Source organism: Lissotriton vulgaris, chromosome 8, assembly GCF_964263255.1.
Source record: "Lissotriton vulgaris chromosome 8, aLisVul1.2, whole genome shotgun sequence".
In the NCBI taxonomy this organism is placed as follows: Eukaryota; Metazoa; Chordata; class Amphibia; order Caudata; family Salamandridae; genus Lissotriton; species Lissotriton vulgaris.
This window is the reverse complement of record NC_141696.1, coordinates 332,822,278-332,840,513: the sequence shown is the minus strand read 5'-3', so window position 1 is coordinate 332,840,513 and position 18,236 is coordinate 332,822,278. Positions and strand designations below refer to the sequence as shown.

General features: G+C 40.3%; 1 protein-coding gene across 2 annotated transcripts in view; it reads left to right on the top strand.

Annotated features, from left to right (window-relative positions):
* Positions 1-3,826: 3,826 nt before the first annotated feature.
* The window catches only part of CCDC181 (coiled-coil domain containing 181), a 307,289-nt gene continuing 292,879 nt past the window's right edge, over positions 3,827-18,236 (top strand). For both annotated transcript variants that reach the window (XM_086934091.1, XM_086934090.1), the window contains exon 1: positions 3,827-3,962. The gene's annotated coding sequence lies outside the window, so the exon portion shown is untranslated. The remainder of the gene's footprint in view (positions 3,963-18,236) is intronic.

Below are 18,236 nucleotides of genomic sequence, written 5' to 3'. Positions count from 1 at the left end.
ATAATGCACTCTGTGATGTATCTGCTATTTTCAAGTAGATATTTCAACTACCTGACTGTTTCATTTGATGAGTGATCTTGTGTATTTCTTAAGATCAATACCACCAGTGAGTTTACCATCTTTTAAGTTTTTAATTTGTCTGGCATTTACAAGAGTGATCGGGTTAAGTAGTATTCGATTCCCGATCCAAGATGGCAACCGCTCTTGTTCGCTTACGGGATAGAAACAAAGCAATCCCCGTTTTGAAATTAATACTGACTATATATATCTGTCGCAAGACTCTGGTTTAATTTGTAACACACTAGCTGTATATGAACCGCATATATCAAGTAAAGGGTTTGTTTATAATTATTACGAGTAGGCAGATGACGCAACACCGGTTCACTTCCGGGTAACAGGTATAAAACCCTTTGACCTTTGTTCAGTCGGCGTTTCTGACGAACCGACGAAGATACATTGTTTGCTGCTTGAACACTTGTTTGAAGTAAGTAGACTCTTCGACGAGCCTTTTAAATAGGTGCATCTAGCATGCTTTTGTTTATAATTCGAGAGCATTAATATATTGTCGACTCATCCACTGGAGGATTAGCTCTGTCCTTGTGTGATAGACTAATGGTGGTTCAACATAAGATTTAACCGTCTTTGTAACTTACGGTTTGCAATTCATGTTTCTGTATCCCTTGAGAGTAGTGCAACTAATCATAATGGCTATACGTTCTTTGTGGCACGAACTGGCAATGTCGTACAGGGCTATACGCGTTTTATGATACAAACCGGTAATGTCATACTGATTACGGTTTCAGCTATTACCTATTTTTAAAACTAGTCTATTCCATTCAGCTTGTTGATAAATCTTTAAAGACTGTACTTTGCTCCATCTCTCATTCTTATCTAATCAAGGAATAGTTTGCTACTTAGATTCGTATTGCTTTTAATTAAAGAACTTGCTGACTAGCCAGATTGTAATACATTAAACTCTCCACAGAATATCGGGATGTCATCTTCCACCTGATTGCTAAATTAATCGAAATCTGGCTAACGTTTGTGGCCCGTTTTTCTCAAATCTGAGGTATGTATCTGGCCATATGATTAGACCATCGGATGTCAGTCTGCTCACCCGTATCTAACAGGAACTTAAATTTTTTATTTTCTAGCTTGCGCTCCGTGGTTGACCCCGAGCCCCACGTTACTTTTTCCGTGTTCAGTTGGAAATTTAAGGTGACAAACTGACCATGCTAATTATTGTTCGTTAGAGTGTATAAATGCAACTAAGAGAAAATGTATTGAGATTAATGTTTTAACTTCTGTTTTTTATCATGTATATTTAAATTGAAATTATGTTTATGATTAGAAATGTCTTTCTCCCCCCTTTTTTTTAAAAAAAGGCACAATACAATGACTGTGTCTATGATAAATAGGGGAATGTTTTCCAAAGTGAATATTTGTTTAGAAATTAGTGAATGTTTTCTAACATGAAGAGTATGTATGTTCTCTCCATTTTAATTGATTCTTTCAAAATGTTTCATGAGAATAATACGTTGATACTCATTGAGTCATATTGAGTTATGTTAATTTTACAATTAATTATCAGTGATTACTAGGAAGGGGTAATCTCTTGAGTAAACTTTGATATGAAATATTTTTTAGACACATAGAGGTTATATGTTTATAAATGTATTTGAATAATTGATTTAGACATTTTTGTTTTTAATACAAATTCATTATTTTATATAGGGAGTCTCTTCAGCATACAAAAACATCGTCCTGATGATGGTCTATCTGACGACTGCCCTCTAGACCGAAACGTCGACACTCCATCATCTCCTTCAATGTTGTTTAGACACCAACTCACAACCATTTTTTATTAATTAATTTAGGTTGTGTGGTTTATCATTTGGAGTTGATGATTTCAGTTATGAACTGTAGAGAAAATATTGTTTATCTCTGTTCATGACTTTTTGCTCTAATTGATTTGTTTGTATTTATCTCCCCAGCTTTGTTGCAGTAAAAAACTTTGTGCCACAATACAACTTTTACTCTATGTGTTCTCTTTTCCTTCCATCAATATATTTACTATCTTGATTTAAGACAGTTATCCTGTGGATACTCCTGAGTGTGTTACATATGTAAAACTCATCAAACAAATCTAACCTCTCCTAAATAAGTCCCTTGTAGCACACTTTGACCTGAACTATCATGGATAAAAGCATTTAACTATGGGGTATGCTACACGCCAATAAGGAATGATATAGCACTGCACTTATCTTACCCCTGGAAAGCAACGGGCTGAAACTGCGTGGTTGAACAACAGAGCTATCTAGGATCACAGCAATAGTATGTCTGGAAGAGTAGTGAGCGTATGCATAAGAATCAATAGAAACCTCACAAAGGAAATGTTTCAATGATAAGAGCGCGCTACAAGCGCGTTACCAGGTCGTCTTTTCCCCAGAACTGTGACGAATGCCAGCATCCAGGAAGTTCAGCAGACTCAATATAGGAACGGGAATCAAAAATCAAAAAAGGAATTTACCACTAGGCGGACCTCAACTCCCAGATTCCAGTAGTAGGCACCTTCAACCCACACCCCGCAAGGCCGGCCGTTTGACGGAACCGTAGTCCGGCCAAAAAGCGGATCAGCGAGTGTGTAGGCAGGGGGGGGCCCCCACAAGAACTCGGAGAGGAGACAGCCGGCACCGGGGACAATGACTGTATCCAAAAAAAAAGGGGAGACTCGATAATATACCGCAAAACGGGCAAAGCGGAATACCGAAGGTTAACCTCTAAACATCGAGGTTCAGGGAAGCACAGCAGCGCTTCTTCAAAAGCATACTAAGAGGACTTCTAGCAGCGAAGGCCAACTTGGTAATCAGGCTACGATGAGGGTCCAAACAATCAGTAACCACAACAGGAATCAAGGTGAGCGAGACGGAGCGAGGCGGAAGTGACGCACCGCTAGGAGCGACGAGAAACTAGAGCGCGAAGCTCAGAGTAGCGGGGAGATCAGGCTTTAGTATCCTGCCCGATCCCCTCGCACATGCACAGTATAGCGCGGCCATCCTGGATTGGCCTCGCGTTGTCTGCGTGTTCTCTGAAGAGCTGGCAGGTGTGACAGGTAGTGGAGTATCTGTTGTTAGTGAACCGCTGGATCAATAGTAAAGATGCAATAACTTCCAGAATAAAGTTCCAGCACAAGTTTATTGGCGCACTCACACAACAGACACAGGGTCTACAACAGTTTAGAATCCCTTGTGCATTTTAAATCAATTAAGCTAAATGCAAGCTAAAATTTACTTTATTACTCTACAGAGTGGAGAAAGGAAAGGAAAATAAATTATGTGAGTGGAGGAAATGGGGAAGGGTTCAGAGGATAAAAAGAACCCAGGAAGAGCAGACAGAATGAGATAACCATACATATGGGAGAATAATTAGGCTTATAATGGGGGATAATAGAGCTGATACAATTTTGACACAAATTACTTCTCTCATACCCCCCAGTTCTAACGAAGAAGTGATCTTCGAAAAGCCGTGATCCACCAACGAACCAGTGGCCCGCTTTTCAAGCAGCCCGTTTCAGGTCTCAATTCCACCCTTTCAAGGCCATCAATGCATACTAGGTTTAAATATATTTGTCTAAATGTCCTGCAGATTTTACCATGTGAACGCGCACCTTTTAACCAGAAATTAGCATCAGAATAGATGCATGTTCTTGAAAATTGTGCGCTCAACGAATCGTCGCCTCCGCTCGCTCGAGCTCACATAGCAGAGCTCGCGAGACGCTGCGCGGCCACTCTGTCCCGGAGCGCGTCACGTTTCCAGGGCGACCGGCGGCTTTGAGTGGAGCGGAGCGAGTGGCAGCTGCACGGGGTGAGGGGAGCAGAGGCGGAGGAAGAGCAGGCTTAGGAGCCCGCCGCGCGCGGTACCCGGTGGACCCTACCGCCCTCAGCCGGGGGACGCTCGGTCAGGTTGGTATATTATTAGGTGGCTGAGTGGCTGTATACTGCAGAGAGGGGTCTGTAGCTGAGAGTTTACCCGTTTGTCATTCATCACGATTAACCTGTCTGGGCCGCGGGGCACAGACAAGTGATGCTTCAGTCGGGGCTGAGTGGAAGTACTGAGGGGCGCCTTAGGGCACCCCTGTCGTCTGTACTGTCCAAAGCGGTCTCTGTGACTCAGTCAGTTAAGGGTTCCCTGGCAGCTAGGGCTCGGTCGCTCACATACTATGTGTTTTTTTCAGGAATTAACGAGGGTGCTTATATAACGACAGGAACAGTGTCCCAGTATTATGACGGCGTGCTTCTTCCTGGATAGAGGCTCTGGTGTTTTCTGCACATAGAATTGTTGCTCTTTCGTGAATTCTCTACTCTGTTAAATGTAACATTAATTACAATGTGCCAAACCTGCATTAATTTTTTTGGTTTGACTTGACAGCACAGCTGTCACTAGCAATTATGTGAGCATCATTAGATAGGGGCTTAGGTCCACCAATATGGTGTGAGTTAGCAGTACATGGGCAGAAGTTGTGTCCTTGCGCAAAAAGGGCTTGACCTCCACATAGCTCTGTGATCAGTATGGCCTGGCTGGACAGCTCAGCTGTCCCCACAGAATTGTGTGAGAATCACCAGGAGGGGATTTTTGGAACAATCCACATCTCCGGTTTCATGAGTGCAGACATTGTTTGCTTCCACAAAAAAAGTGCTTGCCCTCCACACAGTTTGATCATTTTGTTTATCCAACTGCCTGAGCTTGAACTTTCAGGGGCACACAAATGACATTGTAATGCTATTAAAGTGTCATGATAATAATAATCCATATTTGTAAAGCACTTTGATACCCTCACAGGTGAGTAGCGCACTTAAAATCTCCCTGATTCTTTGACATATCACCTCCTAAGGTTTCATGGCGCTGGGAGCCGTCGGGGAGATGAAGTGAGCTAGTGCGCTGAGTCACTTGGTGCTGAGCTACCGCCGGTGAACCAACTGTGAGCCCTGCACTCCAGAGTCAGCCGCTGTGGCCACTGCGCCACATTTTTCCCTATAGACGACTAGATAATGTATGCTGTTTTTCTCTGGCAGCAGCAATGGTGGGAGGAGGGCAGTCATTAACCGACATTTTTTTTCTTTCAGGTTTGGCTTGACAGTGCAACTGGCACCTGACCTTCTAACCTACACCAATATTATTCGAACGTTTTTTTCTTCCACAGAAATACATGTCCCTTCCTGTGCTATTTACTTATAATGCTTCACAATACCATACAACTTTCTTAAAAGCCCGACCTGTCATTGTCAATGCTTGTTTATCTATTTGGTGTGAAACGACCCATTATGAATGACTGTTGCCTTCTCAGTTGCCCCTTCCTCAAGGACTGCAGCAATGCTAAACCCTAAAATATTATGGAACACAAGCCTCCCCAAAACTACAGACACTCCCAAACTATATTCCTGTTTTTTTGGCTGGCTCATTGCCTGTATGGAATGACACACAGGACTCTTTTTTAATGTTACAAAGGATAGTGCAATTTATGTTTTATGCAATCTTTAACGTTGATCTACCAGGTATGTTCGAGAATTGTTTTGGTAGTCTCGCTGATATAACGTTCATTTATCTCTTAAGGAAGATGTGTGTTTGGATTAACCGAGACTGAATGCTGCTAGTTGAATTTCTAATTCCATACAGTCCCACTACTTTTATATCCAGTTTCCTAGTTACAGCACTCTCCATTTTGTTCTTAGAGCAGGGTCTATAAATATTCTATTCAGTGGTACTCCATGAAGTTAATTGTTACATTGTGAGTCATCCTCACCCCTGTGCACTCCTACCATTCTGATTACAGAACCTCTACTTAAAAAGAACAATTTCACCTTGGCCTCTGCTAGAATCCCAAACAGGGGACTGACATGTATACCTCGCAAGAGCTGTGATGCTGGAATTCAGACCTGTAGTATGACTCCATTGATAAGCAGCAAATGGAGCTTTGTAAAATATTTCACTGGAGTGTTACTGGCTGTGCCTTCTTAGGCTTGGCCTTAATAGAAATAGATACTGTACATGTTACACAATATATCGATTTTGGGATAGTCTACCTCCTGTTCCTTCTTTTACACAAAGGTATTCTTCAATTACTTTAGGTAAACCACGGATCCATGTCTTCTATTGAGCTGTTTGGTAGTGAGGGATTTATATTTCCTAGCAACTACTGTCTAAATGTTCAGACCAACCTTTATGAAAGGAGAGTACTGTTTGTCTTTCCTGAAGTACAAATAATCGTTTGTTTGTAAATTGCATTTTTCTCATGTTTACTCATGCATTTCATCATTACATGATCCTTTTAATTCTTTGTGTACTTTACATTTGTGTATCATTAATGTGGAATGTGGCATTACATTCTCCCTTCCATGTTGTAATTGATTTAAATGAATACATTCATATTTTTTTGTAGTTAATTTGATTAAAAGTTTCTTGGGTAGTTCGGAAAATTCGATGTGTTTCCATTTGGTAAAAATCTGATTGTGAATAATGGTATTCGTAGTTATTGATCAAAGTCTAATGCTGCTTTGAGACATTCCAAATCCTTAGAAAAATATGGAAACATTTGGAATAAATACATTTTCCGGTCTCTTGGGCAAAAGAAGTCAAATCTACAGCGAAAACGTAAGAAATCAAACTATATCAAACCAAACATAATCAGGTTCAGTTTTTATTGTTACTGTATAAGGTTACAACGTATTGTAGCAATACACCATACATTAACATTTGTAAGAATCAGTTCATATGGAAAATGTATAAATAGCAGTACATATTGCTGCCATCATGAGTTAGTCCCCTTCATAATTAACTATAACATTATATCAAATTTAAAAGTTAATTACATTTTGAAGAGCAGTACCTTTGAAAAGCAGATAATCTTCACAGCTGCTGTTAGTTCAAATTAAAGTTAGCTCTCCGCAAGTACAACTATTTATTGCACTGAACTTCCATTGAATCACATTTTATTGCTTAGAAACTAAATAAAGACCGAACACCAATAAAGCATACTGTCTGTTATCTCCATAGTTGCTGCCATGTTAGGAAATCCTTGGAATGCAGGTCACTCATTAGATGGCGCATGCACTAATATAACAACACTGGATAAAACCACTGAAAATGCATTACTACAGCAGTGATAGATCAAATTAGGTACTCTTATTTTTAACACATTCTTAAGGATTGTAGTGCAAGGTGTCTTAGATGTAACCTCACGAATCCTTGTCTTATAACATTGGTGAAGATGGGAAAGTTAGTTATAAAATGTTGAGCTCGCTACAGTGTCCGAACCTTCACATAAACCAATAATAATTGTAGGCTCCGGTACAGCGTTTTTGTCAATGGCATTTCTATTCCTTTACTTGTTCTAGTCTAGGGCCCTTGATAACCCATCATTAACTACATTTCGTTGGCAAAACATTAATTTGTTTTGTTTTATTCATATTATTAGCCAACTAGTTCTTCACCAGTTTATCACTGTGATGCTGTAGACCAATAGGTGTCTGGTTTAGGATAACAAAGTCGTCTGCATACATCGTTACAGGAAAGGAGAGTGATCACATCCTCCAAAATTTGCAGAAGTATTGTAGACTGTTTTAAAGTCAAGAGTAAGTAAGACAAGTACAGTCTGAATTGAGTGGTTGCAATTATACAGCCTTGTTTTCATCCATTACTCTCCGTTATCCCATGTGCCATCCTTTCAAATGCCTGAATTAGGTTCAAGTGTTCTGCATCTGATCATAAGGTATCAACTTTTAACCACACCTTCATGACGTATCTGTCAGATGGGTTACTGACCTAGTGGTAGCAGCCAGCTTAGTACCGTATGAATCTTTAATCCATAGTTGAAGTTAACTTTTACTCACAGGTGTTGCGTGCTGACGGTGTCAAATGCTGTTGAGTAGTTTATCATGAAGCAAAACACCTTCTTGCTTAAGTAGGTTGCCTTCTTAGCCAGCCATAGTAATACCACTATGCAGTCCACTGTATGATCATGATAATTGAAATATGTAGTGTCTTAGTCCTCCCACATGCACTTTTCTCCTGAGCCCCAATTAAGCACTTTCATTTCAAATTCTCTGCTCCCTCCCACACATCTGATGTCTGCTCCCTGTGTTTTAAAGCCAATCATTGTATCCTCCCACACCTTGCATCATGTCCCTAGTGAAAGTGGGTTGATGAGAGCTTCCTTTGGGTAACTTAGACTGCGTGGGTTCCCTGCAAATCTGCATAATGCTAGTGACCACCGTTCGGCTTAGCTGCAACCCACCTCAGCTGCAATTACAATGGGTTAGTATTTCAGTCTGTGCCAGAAATGTTGGTGACCTGTGCTATTAAGTGCTGCTGCGGTCAAGCCTCCTTGGCCATGGTCATCCCTCATTACTTTTCGTCATGTTTTTGTAGGTTTTGACTATGCTGGAAATGCAGGCATATGCCTGTGGTAAGTTTTGCAGTGATCCAAACCTTCAAAACTATACCAAAAATAATAATCTGCAGGACATTTTCAAAAATGTCCAAATTCTGCTGGAAAACCAAAACTATTTTCCGCTGAAAATGGGTGCTTCAAATTTGAACCTTCCTCACTTACACAGCTAATTGAGAATAATGGAGTAGAAGAGGTTGAAACTGGAATTTTGAATTTTTTAATCCATCTTGTTTTAGTAGACAAGGAAACCTCATGTACAGGGGGTACATTATTAATCCAGGATCATTTAATTTGATAGTTCTGGTAGTGAGAGGATAACTGTCTGACAGTCCTTTTGTTACCAACGCTTTAAAATGTGCAGGGCTTTGGGTCAACTTAGAGGAGCTCATGCTTTTAACTTTTGACAATGTTTTGTTAACCAATCTGGTTCCTCTGTCCTGGCAGGGCGCATATATTGCCCCCATCCTAAACAGGAAAGCAGGCAAGATCCAGCAAATATCGATTGATAGCCCTGCTCGATGTGGATGCAATTGCTTTTGCCTCTTTAGTCCTTCAAGATCTCCAGGACTGTGCCTGTCAAGCCAATGTAATTCCATGATTCCAGACCGGGTTCCGTAAAAACACAGAGATAACGGATAGCATCATAGCACTGGCTATCCTAATCCACTTTAAATTGACCAACTAACATGTGCTGCATGCCTGCTTTATAAAAAGTTTTTGATAGCATTGATAGGTCAAGGCTGTGGCATCTTGGGTTTCCCAACAAAAATATTCAATGCTATCATCGATCTCTATTCGAAACATTGGGCGCAAATTGAACTAAGCGAGGAAGGCACCTTGTCTAACAAAGTTACTATTATTAAAGGGCCAAAATAGGGATCTGTTTTAGCTCCTCTTCTTTTTAACATATTTCCTGCTGACACAGCATCCGCTCTGACAAATACAAAATAGTGCCCTAGAGACTGAATAACCAGCCTTTATCTGTCATGCAGTATGCTGATGAATCAGTTCCGTTAGACAGGGTCGGACTGGCAACCAAAACTGGCCCTGGCAATGTGCTCGGCCGCCCCCCGAAGAAGGGGGGGGAGTGGGTTTGGGGGTGCGACCGCACTCTTTGCCAGGGCGGTTTTCAGCCGATTTTGTTACAGGACCGATTTTGCAGCTATGCTGCAAAAACGGCCCCCAGGGGCCCAAAACCGGTCCCCTACCAGTGGGGCACACAGGGGGATTGCCCGGTGCCCGCAACGACCAGTCCGGGCCTGCTGTTAGAATTCTCAGCCATTGGACTGCAATCCTCACTTAACAACTTGTCCGTTTATTGCAGTACCAACGGGTTAAAAATAAATCCTGGAAAAAACTAAATAGTCACAGACTACATTAGCATCACTCTTGGTGGTGGAAATTTGGAGACCACATCATCGAAAAGATAACCACATATAAACACCTTTTGTATTGAGTTTCAGGCCTAGGGTATCTCTTGCCTTCACAAGGAAGCCCTGCAAAACAGAGCCACAAGATAGATGCCGGTCTATGTAAAACTGCATCTACCCTCACAGACCCCTCGTTACTTCCTCTATTGCTAGTTATAAAAGTGAAGTGTTTGCCCTCGCTCATATGTGGCCTAAAATCATTCCCTGACAATTATGAGCAGTGGCTAAATCTGCAGTAAACAAACCGGTTTCATCAAATATTTCAGCTGCCTAATTCCTCTAGGGAACCCCAGATTTGATAAAAAAAACTTGCCTCACAGGCCAAATATTTGCACAGAGGGCCTACCTGCTGAAATTGTGGTTCAAACTAAAACAAGCATACATTGGTACTATCAAATTCCATTTAGGTCAAGAGATGTTCAAATTATCTTCATCACTCTGGCAAGAGGCTATTCGGATGAGTCTGACCTACCTACAAATGACCACTCCTTGGGCTTTGAACATCTCCTATGTCTCATTTAAAAGCCTTTGACGGAAAAAAGACCATTAAAAACCAGTCAGTAAAAATTGGTATCCTTACACAGAAATCCAAGTCTCACAACCGGTTTATAGTAGAAATCTATGAGTAGGGGAATCTGCAACCTTTTCTGTGATTCTCTTTATCAAAATCCTATAAATGAAGGTTTTTTAGACTGAGAAAGGGAGTGTTCGATGTGGGGAAAATAGCCTAAAGATGGAAATTCACGTTGGCAGGAGATCCCTGCTGTTTCTGCCCTTGCCAGAAGGAATACGAATACGAATGTTATGTTATGTTATGTTATTTATATTTTTATAGCGCACAGCTGCCCCAGCAAAGGGGTGTCCTGGCGCTTAGACAGGTACTATAACATAACACACAGTAAAAGAAGAGGGACGGCTACTCAGAGGCGGGAAACAGGAAAGTTTTAATCGCCCGCCCGCCCGCCTAATAGTGCTCCTACCCCACATTTTAATGGGAAAGGCTATTTTGGTTTAAGCCATTATTTCGGGAATTGCACATTCGCTTATGTCAAAATGCAATTGAGCATTGTTTTTAGGGCAGGGAAGCACGTTTTGTGAAGTTTATGGATATGGTGGCCGTAAGAAGGATATTGTTGGTGAACTGTTTGATTTTTTTTTTTCTGTTGTCAAATCTGTTTTATTAGCATTTTATATTTTTCAAAATACAGTGCAAGATTCAGGTATCAAAACATGACAATCCAGTCCCATCAGGTCAGTGTTGATATATCGCATATAGCCATGCTGACATTAACATATACGGACAGTGTATGCACTTTGGTCTAATATAAACACGCAGGGGCGAGTCCCGATGTCCTTTGGCGTGTTATATGACTGCCTGACGGTCCAATCATGCACGAAAGCATATTCACAGGGTGAATCCCACTACTGCGCACTTACGCTCAGAGATGACATTAATCCAACAGTTAATGCAAACATTTAAACTATTGCGGCAAAACACATACATTAGCACATGGCATTCCACTCCCCCCGCCTCCCCCCCCCCCCCGTTAGTGAACTGTTTGATCCTTGAAATGCAGCACACCAGTGACTTCTGATAAAATATACTCAGCCCTGCACCTTGGTTAACATTTTAGAATTGTACTCTTTTTAAATTTTTAACATCCAACATGTACTTGCCTTACCTGAATTGTTTGTTCCAGAAGTATGAACTCTGTGTTCTAAAGATTTGAATTGTTTTAATTAGCTATCAAATAAAGATATTTATTATTATCTTCATGCTATTAATTTTCCCATTCTACAATGTAGGAAGCTGTTCCATTGAATCATCTGAAGACATCTGAAAAGTACTCTCAGTCATCACACTCTTTGTTAAATTAGAAGCTTTATCTTCTGTGTGCATTCTATACAGAAAGCAGTACTGTTTTTTGCTACTTTTTTCAGCACTGGCAAGGTCAGTAAGGCTCTGGAGCGAACTGTTCTTTTTAGAACATGACCAAGACTGATTTGCATGTATCTGTTTGTTGTCTTGGGTGGCATAGTGAGCAGGGAAACCGTGAACTAGAATGTAGCCTTTTGCCAATGGTTGAAATTAATTCGGACAATCTATTGAGCACTTTTTTGTTTTTATAAGTGAGAAGGCATAAGTGCACCAGGTTTGGGCAGACAGGAGTCATATGATCTCTGTGCCACTGGACACAAATTGCATCCCATTGGAAAGGCCCAAGGAGCTGAGAATCAGACTGGGGTTGCTTGTATTCCTGTGTGAATAGGACCCTGGCTTGGCAGTTTGGGATAGAGCGTGATCAAGAGTGATTTTTTTGTGGTTGGTCTGTCTTGAGTGGCATGGTAAGCAGGAAAACCATGAACTGGAAGGTGGCTCAGATTAATTCAAGGTTTCCAGACCTGATGTATTTGTTCTTTTTAAAATATTATTCAATGATATAGGAAAGCTTCAGTTCCGATCTGACAAAGACAGCCAATAACTGGTCAAGTGGAACCGACCATTATAATCTGTACAGAAACAAGGTGTGAGGCCCTTCTGGACATGGTGGCAAACATCAGGCCAGCTAATCGCTATCTGCAAATATACTGTAACTTGTCTAGACTATATTACACTCCACATTGTCTGTTTAGACATGGTGTGATAAGTTTGTTGGTATGTCTCGAATACATCACTCAATGCAATTTTGTGTCATCTGTTTGTACAGCATCTAGGGCCTTCAAAGAAATAGAATTATCTGTGCCTGATCAGGTCGTCCACATGTAGTACCTCCCACCTCAGGCCATTTGTTGGTGATTCTAAACTGTCTGTATTTCTCTGGATTAGTGTAGCACCACAGTGATAGGCATGACCATATGCCAGCTTAATATTTATTTGGGTAAAATAATGTTGCCAAAAATATATGCCAATATCTATCAGTCTTTCGTCCTTAAACTGTTTATCTCTGTTTCCCATCAGAGCCTCAGGATAGGGAGCGTTTGTGATTGTTAGTTTTAAGTATTTTGTTTCTTCTGAGTCAAGTCACCTTGCTAACCACTCCAGCTTTGCTGATAAATAATGCACACCCAGAGGGTAAGCATGTTGAGTGACAAGGGATATAGTGCTGAAAGCGTTTTAAAAGGAAGCTTGGGCTGGTCTTATAGTTTCCTTTATGTAAAATTAGGATGCCTTAAATAAAATACATTTAGATGTAGAAAGACAGTGTAGGGATCCTATAAGACTGGATATATGTTCCCTGCTTGGAAGTCCTAAAACCAGTTAATCAGCCATGTTGTGTAGTACTTGTAATTGATCAGTTCTCTTTGAGAAGTCCACAATAGACTGTATTGGAATAAATCTGCCTGGAGAAATGAGAGCCTTATAAATGGATTAGAGACAAGACATGGGGCCTTGAAGAAGTATTTGAAGGTGTTCCCATGGCTAGATAACCTTTGGAAGCCGGCTTGCTCAATTGAAATGAAAGGATACGTGTTGACGATGATCAACATTTTTCCCAGTGTCCTGGGTTTAGTGCACCATGGCTTGAGTCTGCCATCTACATGAGTACAACTACAGGACTGACCAAACAAGGGATTTGTCATTGTTTAATTTTAAGTGATTGATAAGCATCCAGATTGCAAAGTCTTTCAGGCAGTTCTGAAACATGACTTGGGGTGTAGATGAGTCCAAATGGAAAGACAGTATCAGTCGGATATCATCTGCATACCAATAAAAATAAAATCCTTGAAGTGGGATAAGCTGAGCCAGTGGGCTTATTGAGACAATAGAGACAATAAACAATGTGGGGCAAGAGAGACATAGGACCTGATTTCGAGGACGGTGGACAGGTTACTCCGTCACAAACTTGACAGATAGCTCGTCTACTGTATTACAAGTGCATTATATCCTAAGGTATTTGCACTACGGCGGATGGGATATTGTCACGTTTGTGACAAGAGTAACCCTTCGCTAAACTCTAAATCAGGCCCTTAGAGTTTATATTGCCCAACAGCTCTTTTAATTCATTTCTCCACCCTAAAAGTTTATGCTCATGGTTATCTTAATTCGATTATGTAGCTCCCAGCATTATGACTTTCAACTCTGCTCTTCCCAAGGACCCTTTGCCAAACCATGATAAAATAAAAAATGGAGTAAAATGCTCCTATTTAACCATACCTTAACCTGATTTGGGGATATATACTAATTTGTTGGATTTATAATGTTATTTGATGTAGTACGCAAAGGCTTTTTTAATGTTATGCTCTGCTGTAATGTTTGATGCATATCTGTGTATGTTCATTCTTCAGTTGCTCTGATTCTTACCTGGAGTTGTATCTTGTTACACTTGTCCATTCTATTTTTCACAAGTATTTTATAAATTGTTCTTTGATACATTCTTCTGAGTCTTATTGTGTGTCTGTTTTATTCTGTGTTCTTATTTAAGGGATTATGCAAGGAAACAAATAAAGCAGAGCTAGTTTGAGCAGTTTTGTCAGTGCTGTGTTTGGTACCCCAGTCCGGCTCCAGGTATAACCAGCCAGAAGTATTTCTGGAAAAATTGTAGCTATAGTATTAAATAATAGGAACTCGGTTCTACATGAATTTATTTGATAACCCGGCAACATTAGTGAAAGGCGCAGTTCAGCCTAAAGCCTGTTGTATATTGTCTTGCTTTGCTGGTAAGAATAGTGCCATAGCATAAGGATACAGCTTCAATTTAGCCATACCATTAATTGGTTGCTTTATCATCTGAGATGTTCAAATCGCCATTAACAGTGGCTCTAAAACCCACGGGCTCCGTGAACCTATGTAGTACACGTAACAGATCAATTTGTGTGTCTCTTATCTCATTGCCTGATCAGTATGCTACTGAACACTGCAAGGGATATGTATCTTAGATGGCGTATGCTACTTTTGGTATAATGCTGTATACATCTGTTGCCTCAGTGCAGAAGACTGCTTTTCTGGGCTCTTTACATATGCTACAAGGACTGGTGGGTGGGGGGAGGGAATGTAAGTATTGTTGGGGAAGTTTTGTTTTTTCTTAATGCGGACAAAGTCAACAATATATGTTACCATATACGAGCCCGTATAGATAGGCCTGCATAATATTGTTGCGTATGCTAGTATGTGGGATATGGCATTCTACCTTGTAACACAAAAGTACTGAATATGTGTAATTGCTATGGCCACGGGATTGAGGATTCATTCTGTATTTAAGTCTATGTTGGATAATATTGTGATGCATTGTAAATTATGGGAAAATGCTAATAAAACTTTGTTTAAGCAAAAAAAAACAATGGCTCTAGAAACATAAAAAATAATGGGTGAAAGTGGACTCCGCTGTTGTGTACTTCTGATAGTTGATACAGATACTCTGAGCTTATTTTAAATAAAGCAGAAGAGCCCGTGTAAAGTGACCTTGTTAACCTGGTGAGGTGGGGTAAAAGACGTATCCTATTCAGAATTGTGAAGAAACTGTCTCACTTCTCGAGGCCAAAATCCTTCTATGCATCTAATAATAGGGTAACTGCATATTCTTCTTAAACAGTGAATGGATCTACAGTTTAATAAAATATTCTGACTTAGGAGGAATGTTTTATTTGGGAATAAAATCATTTTGATCTAGATAGACGAACTTGAACACATACATTGTTAGCCTGTTAATAATTCATTCATTCATTCATTAAATTCTTTATTTCGGCTAATATGCCATAAAAGACAGTGCATACATTACATTGCATTTCATTAATAGTTAAAAACATATTATCACTTGAATACATAAAACACAAAATATAAAATACAATACAAGTTGGATGGTAATTTGAGCAGATACATGCATTCATAAGGAGATAAAGAGGACCATCATGTCAATCCCAGCATCGGTGCAGTTACAATTGATGCCCTATTTGTTTCCTTTGATAAAAGATAGAGAGCAAAAATCCTCTGACACTGAATGTTATTTGTTGTGATGAATTTGTTAGTAAGATTCTCAGAGCCTGAGAGCATGACCTCAAGCCCAGAAGTAAGCATATTGGTTTAATCCACCTCCTTCTAGCTTGAGCATATAAGGGGCAGAAAAAAAGAATATGCTGTTCATTTTCGGTCTGTTTTTGGTCACACATTGGGCAGAGTTCGTCCATTTCTGGGGCTGCTGTGTCACGATTTCTAGCCCACCGTGCCAAAGTAGTTTTGATCAGTAGATTACCATAACGAAACTTTAAAAATAAAGTTTTGGCGAGTGGCGGCTCGATCTCATCCATAAACGTCTCATAGAGCGGTTCATCCTTAAAGTTTAGGAACTTTGCAACTAAGGTACCACTGGTTGCAATATTTACAGTCCTACTTAGCATAAAACTCCAAAAGGCTCTTTTTAGGATTAATTTGGGATTAGCAGGTAGTTGCTCAGGATTCTCCCAAAAATGTTTCAATCCTATATTATTCAACCATGTCTTGATGTGCCTTAGCCATGGAGTGGTACTCTGGCTGTCAAGAATCATGATTTCTTTTAACCCATCTCGGTAATCTTGAAGTTCGGGCACTTGCCATAGTCTCACCCACAGCATTAAAGGTCGAATCAAAACTTGGTGATCAGTCCTTTTGAGGTTTAAATCAAGCTCCAGGGGAACTAGAGGGGTGCCACTGGGGACCCTAACCAAGCTACGCATAAAATTGTTATCTAAAACACTAAAAGATTCCCTAGACCCGGGACCCCATATTTCAGCACCATAAAGTACAGATGCTTGGACCTTAAATTTAAATAATTCCATCACTGGGGATACCGCTTTACTAGTACTCATACTTTGCTCCTTAAGTATTGGTTTGACGTTTTGCATGTATGTTAATTTACTTTTGTCAATTTGGGCTTTCCAAGTAAAGTTTGAATCCAAAGTCACCCCTAAATAAGAGAAATGTGGCACTGATTCAAGCGTGACTCCTTTAAGTGTTAGACAGCCCTTATCTGGTTTGATAGGATTTAGGGCCATACATTTGGTCTTCTTGCCATTGATCTCCAATCCCTTTTGGCTGCAATATTCATTAAAGGTGTTTAATAATGTCTGCAACCCATTTTTTGTTTGGGAGATCAGAATGGTATCGTCGGCAAATAGCAAGGATGTCACCTTTTCACCATTCAATTTTGGAGCATCATTTTTACATCTCTCTAAAAAAGAGGGGATGTCGTTTACAAAAATGGAAAATAGCGTCGGGGCCAGGACACAACCCTGGCGTACTCCTCGTTCAATGGGTATTTTTTGAGTTAATTCGCCATTTGGACCCCATCTAACTCTTGCGAAGTTCCCATTATGTAACTCTTTTATCGGGGCGACAAGATTTTTTGGCAAGCCTGCTGCACTCAAGGTAGCCCATAGGAGACTGCGGGGCACCAAATCAAATGCAGCCCTTAAATCTACAAAGGCTACATATAAATGACACCTCTTAATCACTACGTACTTCCAGTAGAGGCAGCAAAATCTAAAAATTTGGTCTATTGTGCTGACCTTGGATCTGAAACCGGCTTGGAATTTGGTTAAAAAGGAATTTTCATCTAGCCAATTACTTACTCGTATTAGAATGTGTCGTGAGTATATTTTCTGTAAAATGTCCATTAGACTTATTGGCCGATAATTACAAGGGTCCATCCTATCTCCTTTTTTAAAAATTAAAACAATTTCTGCTCCCTTCCAACTTTCTGGAAATTCTAAAGTGCAAGAAAATGTATTACACAAGTAGTTAATATAAGGTGCCCACACTTCAAGGTTGTGCTTGTACAGGTCCCCTGGGATTTTATCCAAACCTGGAGCTTTACCGGATTTAATTTGAGATATTGCCAGCTCTGTTTCCCCTATAGTAAAAACCAGATGTTCAGCTGGAGATTCAAGATTTTCCACACTCATATTCATGTATGGGTCATCGTATTTTTTATATAAATTCGTGAAGTGAGTGACCCATGTTAACTCATCCAAGAAAACATCTTTAGATACCCTACCTACATGGTTCCCATTAGCGACCAGCCTCCAAAAGGCCACATTATCACGTGACTTGGCGGCTAGCAGCAATTCAGCCCATTTATCTTCCTCCCAAGCTATCTTTGCAGCCCTTTGAACAGATTTGTAGTCGCTCCTTGCTTTTTTTACGTCTATTGGGGATTTGGTCTTAATTGCCAATAGTAGTTCCCTCTTTGACTCTCTGCAGGATCTGTCATACCAGGGCTTACTATGGGACAGATTCTGTGTCTTCTGCTTGATTTTTTTAGGCATCTTAGTGACTAATAACTTCAGATCAGCAAAAAAATTTTGGTGAATTTGGAGAAATGAAGTAATACCATCATTATCGCCTATTCTTTCTAAGTAAGGACCAAAGGTGTCTGCCAAAAGCGAGT